Source organism: Camelus bactrianus, chromosome 6 (assembly GCF_048773025.1).
Source record: "Camelus bactrianus isolate YW-2024 breed Bactrian camel chromosome 6, ASM4877302v1, whole genome shotgun sequence".
Classification (NCBI taxonomy): Eukaryota; Metazoa; Chordata; class Mammalia; order Artiodactyla; family Camelidae; genus Camelus; species Camelus bactrianus.
In genome coordinates this window covers 58,352,988-58,371,789 of record NC_133544.1, presented here as the reverse complement: position 1 = coordinate 58,371,789, position 18,802 = coordinate 58,352,988, and the positions used below count along the sequence as shown (strand labels likewise).

The following is an 18,802-nucleotide window of genomic DNA, read 5'->3' as shown; positions in this document are numbered from 1 at the left end:
ATCTCTAGTTTTCACAGAGAAAAATAAAGAGTTCTTTTTCGTTTTACTGACAACCTAAAACAGAACTACACATGTGGTATTTATTACTAGAGATATCTTACACTTTCTAAAATGAGTTGGGACTCTCTCCATCTTTTTCTATGCTCAGAAATAGTTGAAAAAACATAGGATACAGTGGCTTCTTGGAGGTTAAATATAATGTACACACACAAGAATTTGGGCCTACAGCCTTACCTGGTGGTATATCTTTGACCACATTTTAAATTTCTTCTACAGTTATTGTTCTGTTCTAATTTATTAACACGTGCTTATAAATATTTTCATATAATTCTGGGGATATCATATTTACATAGTTATATCTATTTTTCACTTACAATATAAATTTGGTCTCTCTTTTTCATTGCTGTTAGGGATTCTATAGCTTGAGGTGAAAACTTTTGGTTTTATTCATCAGTTCTGCTTTTTTTTCTATGTTATTGTTTAATCTTTTGTCTTTTCCTTTATTGAAGTAAGAACACTGAACACGAGATCAACCCTTTTTATAAATTTTTAAGTGAAAAATATAGTATTGCTAACTGTAGGCACAACATGGTACAGCAGTTCTCTAAAACTTTATGTACACTTATATGCCTTGTTTTTGGTTGCCTTTTATCTTTTTCTATTTGTTCAATGTATATTTAATAATAAACCATATGAGACCATAGGTCTTAACTACAGCCAGCATTGTGGTCATATGCTTTGATATATTCACAATTATTTTATTAAGTAGTGAATCATTTGCTTCAATTTTGATTGGCTTTTAAGTCCATGTGTTATTTATAGTAGCTTTTTTCTCTCAAATTCCTAATTCTTTTGTATCTTTTTATCCTTAATTTCTTATTTTATTTAATCATGTTCAACAAATATTCTGTAAGATGCACATTTTAAAAATTATAATTTAGGCTTTATTTGTAACCTTCTTTCTAATGAAAATTTCTTTTCCTCTTACAAATCTTGTGAAAACAAAACCTCTGTATCCTACAGAGGGTACATATTTCTCTCTCTCTCTCTCATTCCCTCTGTGTGTGTGTGAGTCTGTGTGTATGTGTGCTTGTGTGTGCACATGTGAATTTGGGAGTATAATTAAGATTTTTTTCTTTTTGTTTATTAAATCCTTTATATTATTATATTATATTAGTATATTTTGCCTAGTTCATCTTTTCTACTCTTTTAAGGTAATATATTAAAATCTTAAGACTATGATTACAGTATTATAAATTCTCTTTTTATTACCAACAAATCATAGATATTCTGCTAGATTGTTTGGAAGATGAGGGCTAATGTTATTATATACGTCATTTTTTGTTTAATTTTATTCTTATGTAGGTAAATTAGATAAATAGATAAGGATTTAAATGCATTTGTTTAAAAAGTGTGAAGGTAACTACAAGAGAAATAGATTGCACAGTAGAATTTCCAAATATCCCCCAAAAAGTGAAGAATTCAAAAGACATCTTAATCAACTTAGCAAAAGCAAGGTATGGGACAAGAGGAAAGTAGAAAGTGATATGAAAAGAGTAGCAGAGAAACATCCTAAAATGGCAACAAAATAGCAAATAAAACATGATGGTAGGAATAAAAAAATTCAATTACCCAGAATAATATGAATTGATTAAATTCCTATATTCAAAAACAAACATTGTTGAATTAAACAAAATGGAGATTTTTCTGTATACAAGACCTGGACCAAAACGGCAAAAAGGATGTCAAGTTACATTGCTTATCACCTTTTCATTTGCCGTGTCTGTCCCATTCAGTCTGTCCCCAAGGAAATGATCTAGTCTTCCTCCATTCTGACTTTGACTACCAAAATAGCTCCTTAAGTGGGCTCCATGCCTCCCAATTTGCTACCTCCAGTCAATTCCTCCGCATTATAGCTTGAGTAATCTTTTTAACGTCAACTCTGAGTTTCTCCTTAAGTCTCCAACTTCATCTCCCAGTGCTGCCCTGTGAGTCTCTTCCTTTGGCCACACCAAACTTCAGTCCTCAAAGTTCTCTAAATGAGCTGTACTATACCATGCCTTTGAGTTTTATTACTCAGTAAAGCTCTGTAACAGCAGAGACTGTGCAGGCTGTCAACAAATTTTTGTTCAGTGACTGAAAGAGTGTGTGAGTAAGTGAGCGAACAAACAATAAAGGAATTGGTAGCTGGATAAATAAATGCTATTCCAAATTTTTGTAGTTCCTCCCTTTTCAGCCAGTCCAACTTCCACACTCATTATTCAAGGCTTCCCTGAGAAGTTTATGACTGTGTATGCTGTAATAACCTATTTTATGTGACAGTGTAGACATAATAACTTCTTCTATAAAGAACTGTACATAAACTGGAAGTAAGGCTTGATGTATTATCTAAAAATAACGTCCTTTTATCCAGTGACCTGGGATTCACGTTCATGTTTTTCTGTGCCTTTCTCCCTATCCTATTATTCATCCAGTAATCCCAGTTCTTTCCTTCTTTTTTCATGCAATTCAGCATTTCTCTTTTTTCTCAGTGACAAGTGTTCCTCTTGCCTTCTAATAAGAAGTCAAGAGTTCAGCTTTCCAAGGCTGATAATGAGTTAGAATTCCAGATGTGTCACAGAGAGAAAAGAGACCTGCCTACTCATATGCACCCACGCTTTCCCTGAACTGACTCAAATCTAAGAGAGAATGACACACACAGAGAGGAAGGGCAGGGAAAAAACTCTCTTGGTCTCAGTTTCTTCACATGTAAAATGAGGATCTCCGATATGATAATCCTGACAACAGCTGATACATAACCCCACAAACAAATGTCTTCTATCACTTCATCCCAGGTCTATGCTAGATATTGAAAAAATTGACAGTTCTTTCTTTGGTATAACTCTTTTTTCTAAGCCCTCCTACTAAGTCTCAAGACTAGTCTCAAGACTAGAGGGGACTAGTTTTAAAGGAAACTGACTCTGGCAATTAGGGTGATGAATGAAGACTTCAGTCTCACTTTGGGACCACTGTGATACAGCAAGACCTAACTCCTCTGTAGGCACTATATTATGGACAAAATATTTTTAGTTTCTTACACTAAAACTCTCTAAGCTGGAGTCAGAAACCTGAGCAGTTTCTATACATGTCAATTTGTTGTGCTCAGTCTTGAAATAGCTCAATATTGTGGTGCACCTTGATGGATTGTGAGGTGGGCCTTAAGTAATCTGTTGCTAAATAAACCATCAAATTTTTCAAATAATTACTTGTTTTTAAAAACAAATTAGAGCAGACTCAAAGTTACTCCTATCCATAGTATCACTAGTACCAACTTACAGTCCAGTTATTTCTCGGCTGAGAGAAATGAGATCAGAGCAAGAGCCTGCAGAAAATTAAGCACAGGTTCTGCATGTAACCCAGTTACATATTCACACCACCTAGGAAACCTTTTAAAAAACACCCAGGCCTGGGCCTCCACTTCCAGAGATCCAGTTGCAAATGGCTTTCCATTAATCCAGTGGTTCTTAACGGTTAGCAGGCTTCAAAACCATTTGGATGGCTTGTTAAAATACAGATTTCTAGGGTTCACTTCTGGGGTTTCTAAGTCAGTGGTCTGCAGTGGAGTCTGAGAATTTATATTTATCAGTATTGCTGATCCTGCTGGTCTGTGAACCACATTTTGAGAAATACGGTATTAACTATGCCACAAACAGTACCAGATGATCATAGCACCTTTGAAATCTATTAATAACACAGCTTCCCAGACTAGTCTCATGAAGATTTTGATTCAGAATGTTTGGCACAAGACTGGGGACTTATTTAAACAGTTATCCTCAACGACTTCTCAACCAGACAAGGTTGGGATCCCCTCCAACAAGAGTCCTCGGGTAGAAGGTTGAGAAGGACAGTGGGGATGATGTCTCAGGTTTTGGCACAGTGCTGCTTCACGGTCTGAGCCATGCGGCAGGTTCCCATGTGGTATCAGCCTGTTTCCATACGGCAAGTGTCAGGACAGATCTTGTTCCCCTGCGATCTGCTCTTCCTGGTCTCTTGCGCCATGACTTTCTAGCCACACTAGCCCTCTTTTTCTTATTCCTTTTTCCATCACATCTCTCTAATGGGTGCTTCATATCACCACAACCACTGTTTTCGCACCATAGACTCTCCTTAGATGACAGGAATGTGGCTTCTGTCCACATTACTTTATGAAGGAAACTTTAGAGCACTTTTCCTTACATTAGAGTTATGTACCTCTTTGAATATTTTTCTAACATTTTCTAACATTTCTAATATTTTTCTAGATTATTTGCATTTTTATGTTACCTAAATATGCATATATACAAATTCAATTTAAATTCTGTATAACTGTTATCAGTTATGATAATATAACCATAAAAGTATAAATTAAATACAAACTGGAAAACCAATAAATTATAAATTAAAAATATAAAGGTAATATGCTAGATGATATATGTGGATATTCAATAATACAATTTATGTTTATATTATTTTTTTTTGAATTTTCAACTAAAAGGAAAACACAGAATTTGAGTTTCTTTCATGGTGAACTCACAGACCCGAAGGCTGTATCTATGAAACCCCAGACTGCACAGAGGACAGTTTGAGAGAATTACTTTAGAATAATGGTTCTTAACTGGGGTGGAAGAAACTGTTACTTGGCCGCCTAGGGCAGTGGATCTAAATAACTTGAAACATTTTAAGACCACTCATGTCCTACTATAAGATTCTGATAGAAAATACTGCTTTAGATAATCTGCTCTGACAATGCATTGCTGCTGTTCGGAGTGGTTATGTATCTATGTTACAGAGAGAAAAGGAAGTTTAAGAATCACTATGGTCAGAACTCGTCAGAAATGTCTTTAACACCGAAATCAGATGCTTTTCCTCAGTTGTAATCCATACCTCTCAGATTCATGCGATGTTTACTATCTCTTTCTCGAAAGTCTATCCTATGATTCTTATACCCTTATTTTATTGCCTGTGCTTCTGCTTACTCGACTGTGTCTGATCTTTTTCCTTGGCTTCTCTTCATCTGCTTTGCTCTTAAATGTACAGTCCTGCAAAGTTGTTTTCTCTCGAGACTTTCATTCTTAACAACCATTCCTGCTTCCACAAAATACTCAGGAGGCTGCTTTTAATCTTTCAAATTATTGAGCAAAGGGATAAAGAGGACTGAGGATAAAGTAAAGGAGTATAACAAATACAGATTTAAATAACCCCACTTCTCATCAATGTACTATGACTACAAAAATGTGTCAGTCCTTTCAAGAGGTAATTAAACACTGGAAAAGCGAATTCAAATTATTAACAGAAATTTCAGCCCATACCTATCTCAGCACAATAAAATATTCCATGAAAGGCAAACGGCATAAAAAATTTTTTATGGAATGTAGTACCTGATTGATTTAATTTAGAACTTAAAGTACTTTACAGTCATATTTAATCTTTTTTTCAAGTTCAGCCAATGGTTAGACAAAAGAATCTGGGAAAATAACTTCTAGTTCCAAATATGTTCTTAATGAATAGGATTTGAAATCTGGACCATAGCTTAAAATACAGAAATAATGATATTTGGATAGAGATGAAGACAAGTATAGATAGAAAGGTTTTTTTCCCCAGAAAACTATTGGATCTGATCAGGAGGACTTGATACTGAATATGGAAGGAAGGGAAAATATAATTTAAAAATCTTGAGGTGCCAGTTTCACTGGAGGGATTTAGGAATCTATGTTAGGTATATTTATATAGAGGACCTTAAGAAAGTGCTCTATGACTCACAAAGCGTAACACTTGAGAAAGGATCTGTGATACCTGTATGTTCATTTCATTTTTGCTTTCTAGTCTTATTTGTTACACAGACTGACTTCTTTGAACTTTAGTTCCCTTATTAATAAAATGAAGTGTTTGGTTTAGATCGGATTATTAATTATGCTGCATTGATCATTTAACCTCTAAATATCAGTGGCCTCACGCAACAAATATAAAATCTTACACATGTCCAATACTGGCCTGCAAGGCTTCTGCTCTATTTAGTCACTAAGCAACCCAGCTGGTGGAGGTCTTGTTATGTTGAGACACCGCCCGAGTCTCAGGACCAGGCTTCTCAGGGCACCATGGTAGGGAGGATGTTGATGAAGGGGGAACGTACTTTTAATTATCTCAGCCCAAAAGTGATACATGTCATTCCTCCCACAGCCAACTGGCCAGAACTATTCCTATGATCTAAAGTAATTACAAAGGTGTCTGAGAAATACAAAGGAGCAGATGGGGTATTTTGTCATCATTTCTATATCTGCAATAGTCTCAAATATCTCAGTGGGGGTCCTAAAATCTATGGTTCTCTAATCATAGAGGCTGGCATTTACTGACTACCGTCTACTTACTTGGCAATTTAAACATGTTAAAACTTACTACCTACAGAGTTAAAACTTACTACCTATAACTGTACAACTTACAGTAAAGTAGGCAATATTATCCAATTTTATAGATGAAAAACAGATTTAGAGAAAATAATTTTCCTAATAAGTACTGGAGTTGAGTTCTAAATCCAGGGCTGCTTAACTCAAATAAACAGTGGAGACTGTTTCTCCGTATCGCACTTTCATTCCTGAGTATGGTATGATGAAAATGGATTTTGAAAGCTTGTGCTTTGGCATAAATAGGAAAACAAATCTGAAATTTGTTTTAATTATGTCAAAATGCCTAAAGGAAATTGTATTTTTATTTCTAATATGACTGCAGGTTATCTAAAATGTCACATTTCTTTACTTTTGATTGAAATTATATAAAATCATATGATAACAAGGATTAGCTAATGCTTATTAAATACTCTTATAGCCCATTACAGGTCTTTGATGAATAAAAAAGAAAATATTACAAAATATTGGATCAGTTGGGTAAAAATTATAGTTCATCTTCATGATATTAACTAGGTATCACTGGGACAGGCTGGATGATCATGGAGACATTTATAGCTCTAGGATCCCGGATTTTATTATATACATTGGTGCTCCTGTAAATGTAACTTCTTTGTTCTTGCAAACTGAATATACACCAATCATCACATTAGCTCTCCTGATGTTTTGTTTATATGGTACCAACTCTGCAGTTATTTGGAAACATCAGGTGATTGGATGAAGTTTTCTCTTTGTATTTGAAGGCTTGACATCAATTAATGCAACAAGAAAGTCACTCATTTAATTAATAATCACTGAAAATTCTCCCTTGCCCTGCCACTTCTAAATTTATCCTCAATTAAAAACATGCTTTTATTTATTCATTTAGCTGTATTCATTGAGTACCTACTGTATGCTCAGCTCCAGCTGGGCTGGGATTACAAAGATGAGTATGTCAAAGACTTTGCTCTTAAAGAGCTCAGGATCTCATGAGTAAAAATATTTTAACATTTGTTTCAGTTTGTTGGGTTTTTTTCCCCCTTAAATAGGCTCCCGAACACTCTCCTTCTAGCAGTTTACCTATTTCCTAATGAAACTAAGCTTTTCATTATTTTATTAAGGCATTTGTGCTTGTATTGTCTAAATGGCACCTGTTTTCAAAATACTTTGGAATATTAATTAGCTTGTTTTTCAGCACAAAAGATAAAATCATGTTTTAAAAACATAATTACCTTTTATCAGTTGTAGTAATAGTCGTAATAGGGTTTATTTTGCATATTTGTTTTGCAATAGTATATAAACAAATGCTAGAAATAAAATATGGGTGGATCTTTCTTTTTTAGTGAATACAGTATTTTCAGGATCTCAGTATTTTGGAGAAATGAGTTACTAGAATCTAACATTTGAAAGTATACAGTACTTTTCATTTGATAGACACTTAAAAAAGAATAGCCAATTTCCTAGAGCAGAATTAATATAAAGTAAAAATTTTAGAGACTTTTTTTTTTCTCTCTTTAAATTTTTATTAATTAATTATTCATAGTTTGCTTTTGGGAATTGGAAATGCTTGTCAGTGTTTTTAAATATAGAAAAATTTACTGAGTTAATCCATAAATGCCCTCTTGTGACAGTCTCCAAAAATGCAACTGCCTTTTCCTCTATTTACTTTACTTTGTGTTTTGTAAAATAACTTAATATACCCAGACCGTAAGCATTTTGATAAAAAACAATTTATATTTTACCTGATCAAATTAACTTATCTCTTTTTTAATAAGCTATGTGATATTTTGAAATTGAAGCAGAAAAACTTGTGACAATACTTTTCCCTATGTAAGGTAATTACTGGAAAGACCTGGGAAAGATTCTAATTCTACCTTCACTTTATTCCACTTTGATATGCCTGGTGAGAGAATTTGAGATGTTGTGAAAAGATCTTGAGGACTTTTAGGGTTGTAGCACCTTTCTCAATATGCTAGCTAAAAGATAATAAAGATATTAAATTAGCTTGAACCATTCTTTCCTAAATTATTGATTATTTTTAACCAATTGTCTTTTATATTCATTTGTTATCCTGGATTTCCTAGAAGCAAATTTTATTACTCACATTTGCAAATGAAACAATTAATTATTAAAGCAGCTGAATGACTTGCCCAGAGATAAAAGCGGGTGCATCGCTGTGTGACCTGTGGGCCAATGAGTGGCTTCCATGGGCTTCCTACATGCCTATGTCCGAAAGTCAGATTCTGCAAAAGCTTTTTAAAGAACAAGCAATGTGTATTCTTAAAAGTTATTTCTAAAGGTCTGTGTTAGGCCAAGAATACTTAACATAATTTCAAAACACAAAAAGAAAAGCGTTTTCGTTCCAAGATTCATTCTACAACAGTTTTCAATAAAGATATAAACATGAAATTTCTTCTTAAGATGATGGCATAACATAGAACTCTGAAATGATCCAGACCTGTGTTTGGACAAGTTACTCAATTTTTAAAAAATATCAGTTTCTTATTCTGAAAAAATGGGATTATAACATACCTCATAGGGCTTTAGCAAGATTTACATGAGCTCATGTATATACAAATTTCCTTGCCCTTAGTAGAAGCTTAACAATTAATAATAGCCATTATTATTATTAGAAAAAAAGCTTACATGTGTGTTGTGGATTCAAAATAAAACACGATTTAACTTTACTTAGTGGCTTTATTTACATGGCCACACGTCAATAACTGCTAATTCCTTAACTTTAAAAAAAAACAGTATAATCATATGGCATGCTTAATGTTCATAGCAAATGAGAGTAAGAAAATTCAATAATGTGAATTCTATTCATACTCTTATTGTTAACTTAAATAATTCATTTAAATTAAATTCTCTCGCTAGGAAAATCAGATAATAAGTTGCAGAGATCCACAGTTTTTTCCTGAAGCTGATACAATCCTGAACTTATCTAATCTTCTCCCACTGGAGGTGAGTAGGATGTAAAGAACACTAGTCAGTGGTCTATGATGGAACTCAGGGCGCCCTGGACGCAGGAATGTCAGAGGAGAACGCGAGGAATAGGGATTCTTGTCGTTCTCACCCTCAGGAGGGAAACCTTGGGAGCAATAGGACACTAAATTGCCCACATTTTGGACATGGACACAATATATTTTGCAGAGCTACCCATGCAATGTGATTTTCTGTTTGTGGATCCCTTGCAAATAATGTTTTTCTTTTAAAAAATTTTACAATCATGCATGAATTTCAAACCACAATGCAAGATAATGTGAGAAAATGCTTGTCAGGTATAATATTTGAAAAGGTCCCTCATCTGGAAAGTAGCCTCTGACATGCTTTTTTTCCTCACTTCTCATACTCATTATCTTGCCATGCTTGTAAGTTGTACTTCCTATGTATATCTTGAGTCTCCCCACTCCTCTCCACCTTTACCATTACGACCCTAGTTGAAGATCCCACCATTTTCTTCTGGGTTACTACAATAGCATCCAAAATGGTCTTCCTGATTCCACTCTGTTCCCACATGACCATCCCTTATCCCCTCAACCTGAAACATAGGCTCTGATGCTGTCTCCAAATCATAGTCAGGGTGATTTTTTGAAACCACAAATATGATGAAATAATAATGCATTAGTTTAGAACCTTCAACCATCTTCTATGACACATGGATAAAATGCCCCCCCAACACTGCATAAAACCTCTGCCTGACTATCCTTGTCCACTTCTTCAGTCTTGTGTCTAACTACTCTCCTCAGTAAATTCGGGGCCACATTAGCCTTTGTCTAGCCCCCCAAATACATTAAATTCTTTCCTGTTTTAGAGTTCTCCTGTATATTTTTTTCCTACCACCTTTTGCCTAATTTTGTTCACTCCTGTTCTGATCTCAGCTCAGCTCAAACATGACTTCCACAGGGAGGTAACGCTATCCCCAGGACAAGTATAGCATCTGTGTTATAAACACACCCGTGGGTCATTTCCTCCAAATAACTCACCACTGATTATTCTTACATGTTGATCTGATGATGGGTTGATAAGCACCGGCTGTTGGCCTCATTAGACTGTAAAGCCCATGAGGCTCTGTCTATTTACTGACCACTGAATTCCAGGACCTGGAACAGTAGTTGGCATCTAGTTGGTGCTCAATAATTATTCGTTGAACAAATTTAATTGCCTATTTTTCTCTCAACAAGAGAAATCTTTCTGTGTTAAATCTTTGGGGCAAATATGTGTCCTATGCAGTAGTTTCAACCTTTTCCTTTTCTTCCCAATTCCAAACTGACCAGCTACACTTGCCAAACAACTCAACTGTCTCAGTCCACTGGTGCCACCTGTTGGCCCCTCTCCACCTCATGTGTTTCCCTCCAGCTCTTTCCTCCTCTGAGGGGAACTGGGCCCTGGATGCATCCATTCTTCTGGCCCCCTCACCCTTCTCTCTGATTTTAAACACTTAACCACACGTTCCTGCAGTTAATCTCTTTCTCACACATACACACATCCTTCTACATTTTCTTTTTCTCTATTTCAAATTTTGTTCAGTAATTTAGACAAATTTCCCCCAAGACTCTCTCCTTCCCCACTTCCTCTTCTTTTTCCTCATTCACCCTTTTCCTTCCTCTTTCCTCCTCCTTCCTCCTGCTTCCTCCTTCTCATCCTTTCCCTCAGCTTCTTCCTCTTCCTTCTTCTTCGTTGTAATATTTTACATGAAGAAAAACGTATTCAAAGGTCCAGAAATCTACTTTCCAAGTTTTAGCTTGTAATTATTTGTAAGATAGGACTTTCTAAAAGACCTCTGGCTCCAAAACCAAAGTGGTATGTATTTGCCCCATCAGCATCCTGATAAAGCCTAAAATTCTAAAATTTTTTATGGTAATACTGTATTTTGAGGGATAAGTTTAGATAAATAACTTTAGCAAATTTATGTAATCTCAATGAATTACTGCGTTAGTAAGTAATGACTGATTTTGTACATACATGGTATTATATTCAGTGAAATAATTTATTGCTGGCTTAATAACAGAAAGGTAAACATTAAACAGGGGAAAGGAAAATAAGTTTGTTTTATAATTTTCAATGTAGATTTACCTACTTCCTCACCCCAACCATATTGGGTTTAATGTTGCAGACTTATGATTATAAATTTTTAAAATTAGCTATATCTAGAAATAATCTAAACTGACAAAATTTTTTGAATTTCAAGCAGTATTTAAATTCTAATCTTGAATAAATAATTTAATCTTTCTAGAAGTGCATATGAAACTCAACAACTAGATGTTCAATTGAGCGGAAAGTTCCCTATGTAATTGGATATTTTGTAAGTACATTGAGACTAGGAGACTGTCATTCTAAGTAAGTAAGCCAGAAAGAGAAAGAAGAATGCCATATGATATCACTTATACATGAAATTAAAAAAAAAAAGAAAAAAGCAGACACTAATGAACTTATCTACAGAACAGAAACAGACTCACAGACATAGTAATCTTACGGTTACCGGGGGAATGGGGGTGGGAAGGGATAAATGAACTTATCTACAGAACAGAAACAGACTCACAGACATAGTAATCTTACGGTTACCGGGGGAATGGGGGTGGGAAGGGATAAGTTTGAGATTTGTGAATACTAACTAGTATATATAAAATAGATAAACAAGTTTCTTCTGTACAGCACTGGGAACTATGTTCAAAATCTTGTAGTAATGTATAATGAAAAAGAATATGAAAATGAATATATGTATGCATATGCGTGACTAAAACATTACTCTGTACACCGGAAATAGTTGACGCATTGTTAACTGACTATACTTCAACAAAAAAATAGGTTCACTGAGGAACATTGAGAATAGAATACATATAAAAGAATTCTTGAATATCAAAATTAATTTTATGAAAATTATTTGGTAGGAGCATTGATTACTTGCCTACTCTAGCATGAGATATTATGTCATTCTGTATTTCTTGGAACTTTTCATATACAATCAACTGGATATTATTTAAAATTTTACATAGGCTAATAATTCACTAAAGCAACTGTGGCCAAAATTACTTACACATTTAGTCCATGACAACCGAAGGGGAATTACACTTTGTCTAGGTTTACCTTATGAAGTTAATTACTTCTATAAACTTAATAAATAATTGAACACAAGGTGCAACATCATCCCTTAGAAGTACAGACTCACCTATCACAGCTTAAGTCGTCAAACGTTTAGTGAGCAATGACTAGGTACCGTGAAGAACACACAGATGACGACGAAATTCCCACCCTCTTGAAGCAAGAGTGAACCAAGCAGGAGAATTGGAGATCTGTTTTCAAACAAAATGGAAATGAAGAAAAAAGTTGGTTGTTTTATTAATATTAACCTTGCACAAATCAGAGAACCCACCTTTCAAGACTTCATGATTAACTGTTTAGTGAGGCCACAGGTCTAGCAATCTTTGTACACCAAATCTAAAATAATCATTTATTACTTTGGGTGGTATCATCATATTCCTAAAAAACTTTTCAGCATGAGTCTTAGAACCAAAAGTTTGTTAAAATGACTAGTAAGGGGTGTAGGAGGTTTAGCTGAGTGGTAGAGCATGTGCTTGCCATGCACAAGGTTCTGGGTTCAATTCCTAGGGCCTCTGTTAAGTGAAAAAATAATAATAATAAAAACATTTTAAAAAATGACCAATAAAGTAGCCTTGAGAGGACTTATATAAAGTAGAATTTATAGAAAATTTATATTACCCTTTATTGATTAACAAATGAGAAATTTTTTTTTATCATGGTAAAAGCTCTGCAAGTAGCACTTGTACATTAAAGATGGAAAGGTCCAGTTATGGCATGAGTGTCTCAGTATATACTCTTTGTTTATAAAAATATTCTTTGATTTTATCAAAATAAGTATAGTTTATGGGGATATAGTCCTTGATAAAAGTATTTTACATGTGTATATATCTAGATTTTATTTCTTAGAGTCTAATTCAAATTTGATATTGTGACTTTTCTACTACATTTTTTTCCCCACAAGAATCTTTCTTTTTTAGGCATAGGATTTTTTTCTCTGTATATCAGAGGAAAAACCAAAACAAACAAGCAAAAAAAAAAAAAAAAGAAAAGCACTGCTGGACTGGCTTGCACAGAAGATGCCATGAGTTAGAAGTCCAGTCTTCAGACAGGATTACAACCCCACCATACACTGCTATAAAGCTGGGTTGCTTTATCAATTTGACCAAAAGGTAAAAAGGAGACAATACTCAAAAAAACTGCACGGTGTACGTCTGAACCATCTTTGCATCACCCTGGAAAAATTTCTATCTCCAACATGTTCTTTTAAAGTCAACTTAAAAAAATATATGAGGTAGTATTCTAGTGCTCCAATATTTCTAAATAAAGCCTTTTTATACACTAATTGTATCATAAATCTGCAGGTCATGTGCTGTAGTATGTTCTCCTATACCATATGAGTTAAGTTTAGAAAACAGTATCTCAGGACTAGATTCTTTAGAATACCCTAATCACTGGAATAGTTACAGATAAGTTGTTAGCCAGCAATTATTGGTGTATTAATTAATGGAATATAAAATACTACATGTTACTTCTAAAATATTATAGCATATATCTTTCCCACTTAATTAGGAAATGTTATTCATAGAGTAGATAATAATACAAGCATAAAACAAGATATCTCAGTTTTTCCAGAAAACAACACAGCCCAAATCAGGGCATTATCCTTATACTAACATATTTCTGTCTCTATTCCCATAATGCATCAGTCTAATTTATTCTGTGACAACTATTTAAAGTTTATTATTTGTATCATGTTACATATTTTGTGTTAATTGTGACAATAACAGACTACATATCAGATTAAAATCTTTTGATATCTATTAAAATTTGCATTCGTATTGTATAACTTTTAATTTTATGATAAAATATAGAAAGTATAAGTTCTTCACCCTCTAAGTGAAATATCATATAAATGTGCTACTCTACTTAATTCAGGAACAATGGATATTCAGACATTTATTTTAAATGATTCATCTCTTGGAGAAATTGAGTTCTTACCCATTGCTAATTTGAGTTCATCTGAAACTACTGACCAACATTTTTGTTGAATTATATGCCATTAAAAAAAAGTGATAATAATTATTGAAAAGGCCTATATGAAACTGACATTACTCAATCGTTCTCCAAATACTGGCATTTATATTTGTTCAAATCTTAAAATTCTTAAGAATGTGAGAGGTCATTAATTCTGTCCCCCTTCTTCACCACTTAGCAAATTCACACTGAATTAAACTGGACTGAAACATTATTCCGTAAGAGATTAACTCCAAAAGCTAAGCCTGATTAACTAATGTTAAATTTTAAATACTCACTTTCAACACTCTTATAATCAAAATGCTCCACTAATAAATTTATTTATGTGATAAATTTATTCCATATGTGACTAAGACAGTTGGTATAAATGCAGGTCTACTTAACATATTTTATGTTCATTCATTTATTCAACAAGTGTTAATGAACCATTTGACATATTATTTTTAAAATATTTTAACACTGGCTTTTAATATATATTTACTATATTCTTCTTTATAGTTTTTAAAAGCTAAAAAATATCTACTTTTACTTGATGTCTATTATTTCATATATATTTCAAAATAGTGATTATAATATTATTTACAGATCAAAGATTAAATTATTTTCTAATATTGTGGGTAAGCAGTTATAAAGCCACATAATTTACTATTACCAGAGTTGAACCCCTTAGACTCAAATATGTTAACAAATGTGTGCATGAAGCTGACCTTGGGCGAAGGTGGCCTTCATGACGGCCATTCTGCATTACTCATATTTCTGTTGGGGAATAAAGTAAGCACAATTGATGCGACCAGTGAGGAAAGGGTAGGTGACCTGATTACAGGGTACGATATATCTAAACAATAATTTTTGGTGAATTTTAATTTTATCTTTTTTTCATGGTCATGTAGATACAACAATAGCTTTCTTTGCTTTCAGTATTGTATGTGGATTTCTGGAAATCATCATGAGAAAATAAGAGAATGTATTAAGATCATACAGTTATAAAATATGTGATTTTATTTATCAAGAGAAAATAATAACATATTTGTCTAATAACATATGTGTGTATCTGGGTATATATCTGTATATACAGTTATATATGAATATTTTCCAGTTTATACTCTTATTTTCTATCCTTATATTAAGTAACATATTAATTAGTGGAGGGGGAATGAGTAACAATAAATTATTGAAATCAAAAGAATGGAAAATTTGAGGTGTTATCAACCACAAGCTAATTTTTTTATTTAACCAAATAGTACTATGTATCCTATTATTTATAGTAAGTCTAATCAGTGAATCCTATTATAAAGCTACCCATAATTTAGTGTACTTAAAGGATAAATGCAGTGCCATTTAACTGCTGACAAACCAGTTTTATTGATAGAAATAGCTTGAGTTGAAAGAAGGATCTTGAAAAGTTTACAGCTTTATTTTTTCAAACACCACAAACTAATAAGTAAAAACATATGAATTAGATAAAATACTTCATTAAGTCACTTTTATTGGGTGAGTCAATGTGAAATGATTACATTTCAGAGACTTTTAATTCCCCAGCATATAAAATCACATTGATGTTTGGTTATATTTTCTCTTGTGGTGATGTAGCCATTCAAAGCATTTTACTCATATCAAAGCAGAGATATTATGAAGTTAAAACTAAAGTCGTTTTCATCACAGCTAATCATAAATTTTATTTTCTAAAGTGTTTCCCAGAGTAATCGCACGGCGGGTCTGTAAGGGGGACTCTCAAAAGTACTCTCGGGTCTTGGGTTCCAATTAGAAAGAATCCCATCGACCTGGGAGCACTGCTGTGAATACAGTCGGGGAACTAAAACAAAAACACCCACATTTGGTTTGTGAAGCCCTGGAGGAAGATATTTCAGGAAGATATTTCTTAATGTTGAAAGTATAATTGGCTATTCATTACTTACATCGCCAGCTCTGTCATGCTTTGCCCCCATTTGTCTAAGTTATGTCGATGTATAAATGCTTCCTTTGAAATGAGAGAAAACTTGGCTCCCTCCATAAACTGATAAATGATAGTTGCTCTCTATCTTGTACACAGGTCCCTTTTTATCAGTTAAAGAAGGTAGGTGAACATCACAGATGCAAACCGTTTGTTGTTAAGAATGTGTGTTTACAGGTGTGGAATACCCTAAGGATGAGAAGAACTGAGACCCCGCTGCAGGTGCAGACTTCAATAAATGGGAACTTGTCTTTCCTCTAATCACTTCTCTCCTTTCTCATGCTTCTGGATTATCTCAATTCACATTAAGTATCACTTGTGCATAAAGCATATACAGTGTACTATATTTATTTAGATATACATGTGACTAGATTTTCTGTGAATAAAACCCAAAATGCATTCACATGAGAAAATGGAGTGGCTTCATTTAAATATTTTAGGAGTGCTAGAATACTAATAAACATCTGGAAAAACAGATAAAACTAGATAAATGTTTAGCCTTGTTATGAGTAACACACTAGCATACGATTAGGTTTATAATGGTTGTAATTTAACAAAACTGTTGTATGAAATATTTTGTTTAGCATTCATTAAAAACTGTTAATGCACTTGTGTTTTTCATGGGCTAAATTTTTTGCAGCAGACGCACGTTATTAGTATAATACAAATATGCTAAAAAGAAAACAGTGTGGTGTTAAAATGTTTTAAGGAGAATTGTGAAGGGAAATTTTACACTGATCTTTATTTTTTTTTTTTCATTTTTACAGGGAAAAATTTTACCACAAATTCCATATTTTAATGATCTTATACCAACTCTATTTTTTAAACTCATTTTGTCACTGTTTTGTAACAGAAACACTGTAAATATTATAGATGTGGTAAACTATTATACTTGTTTTCTTATAAATGAAATGATCTGTGCCAACACTGACAAAATGAATTAATGTGTTGCTAAGGCAACAGCCACATTACATGCTTTCTCTTTCACAGTAGGCAGCAGAGCATATGGTTTTCTCTTAATGGAACGCTAGCTTCTCATTAACATACCAGTAGCAGTGTCAGAACTTACAAACCAGCATAACAGGGAGATGGAAAAACTTATAAATTAGACCCTTTCAGGACTATTGAGAAGGAAATGACTGATGTTTGAAGGTACAATATTTAGCTAATACGGTGCCCTTTCCTGCACCGTCTTTCCACTTAAAAAAAAAACAACAAAACTTTTTTCTTATCATAAGTATAAATATAAATATTGAAGTGTAAGTAATTTTTACCCTGCTTCTAAGAGTGACTGGCACTCTGATTCTGATAACTCATCTTAAAAATAATCTTTTTCGTTTCTTTCCTGCACACTGTATGTTTTAAACAGTGTTTTCCCCATCCTGTTTCAATAGCGTAAAGCAGTTGAAAGGTTGAGCTAATTTTCATGTCTTTCCTAAAAGAGGAACTCCATCAGGTAAATAAAAAACGAGGATCAGAAGGAAAGTATTTTCTGGAGGCAAAAGATGACCATCTGAGCAATAGAAGTGGAGCCACCAAGAGGTTATGCTCGGTAGTGAAAGAAAGGAATTACAAGTCCCTATCTCACTGTGTGTAGTATGAGCCATATGTAGCAGTCTCATAATAATTAGGGTGATTTGAATTTTTCATCCAATTTTTTTCTTTATGATTCTTCCACTGAGAATTCAGCTATATTTGTAGAAGAAATATATCAATGTCATGTCTTACGAGACGTATTTTAAAATTAAAACCTATACATATTGGCATAGAAATTATACTTATATATGGATAATCATGACATGACCTCATATTCCAGGAATTCCATCAATTGATGTTATTTTTGTCATTTACACTTTAAAAAAATTTCATAACATTTACCTATAATTAAAAGGTTGAGTGGTATTAAAAAGTGAAACACAAAGTGCTGGGAAAATAGCCTGTACACCTTGGGTTGCTATAGCGTCAACTCCAGCAAGGTCTGATCACCAAAACTCTGCAGAGGGAACAAAGTGGATTGGTGGTTCTTTCCAAAGACTTTGATGTCTATACTAGTTCAATTCACTGAATGGAAAAGTTTACTCTTAAGAGTCTACCCATTTGCTAGGCTCTTTCCACAATTATGTTTGGAGATGTAGCCGTTAAATCTGCAGATCATAATGAATGACAAGAATCTCTTCTAAAAGAATGTCAGGAATATATTGAGAATACCAAGATTATTTGAATCTTAACCATAAAAATAAAAACAAACTTTCTAACCATGATTATTCATAATAAGCAAGCCATTGATATTTGTAGCCTTTTCAACTGATTTTTTTTTTCTCTTGGGTGGAGTTCCAAATTTTATTGAATTTTGATAACTCCCCAAAGTTAGAATATTTGT

General features: G+C 33.6%; 1 long non-coding RNA gene across 1 annotated transcript in view; it reads right to left on the bottom strand.

Moving 5' to 3' along the window:
• The window catches only part of LOC123619138 (uncharacterized), an 85,952-nt gene that overhangs the window by 46,397 nt on the left and 20,753 nt on the right, over nucleotides 1–18,802 (bottom strand). The window contains exon 8 of the long non-coding RNA XR_012507564.1: nucleotides 12,565–12,688. This is a non-coding gene — a long non-coding RNA (uncharacterized LOC123619138). The remainder of the gene's footprint in view (nucleotides 1–12,564; nucleotides 12,689–18,802) is intronic.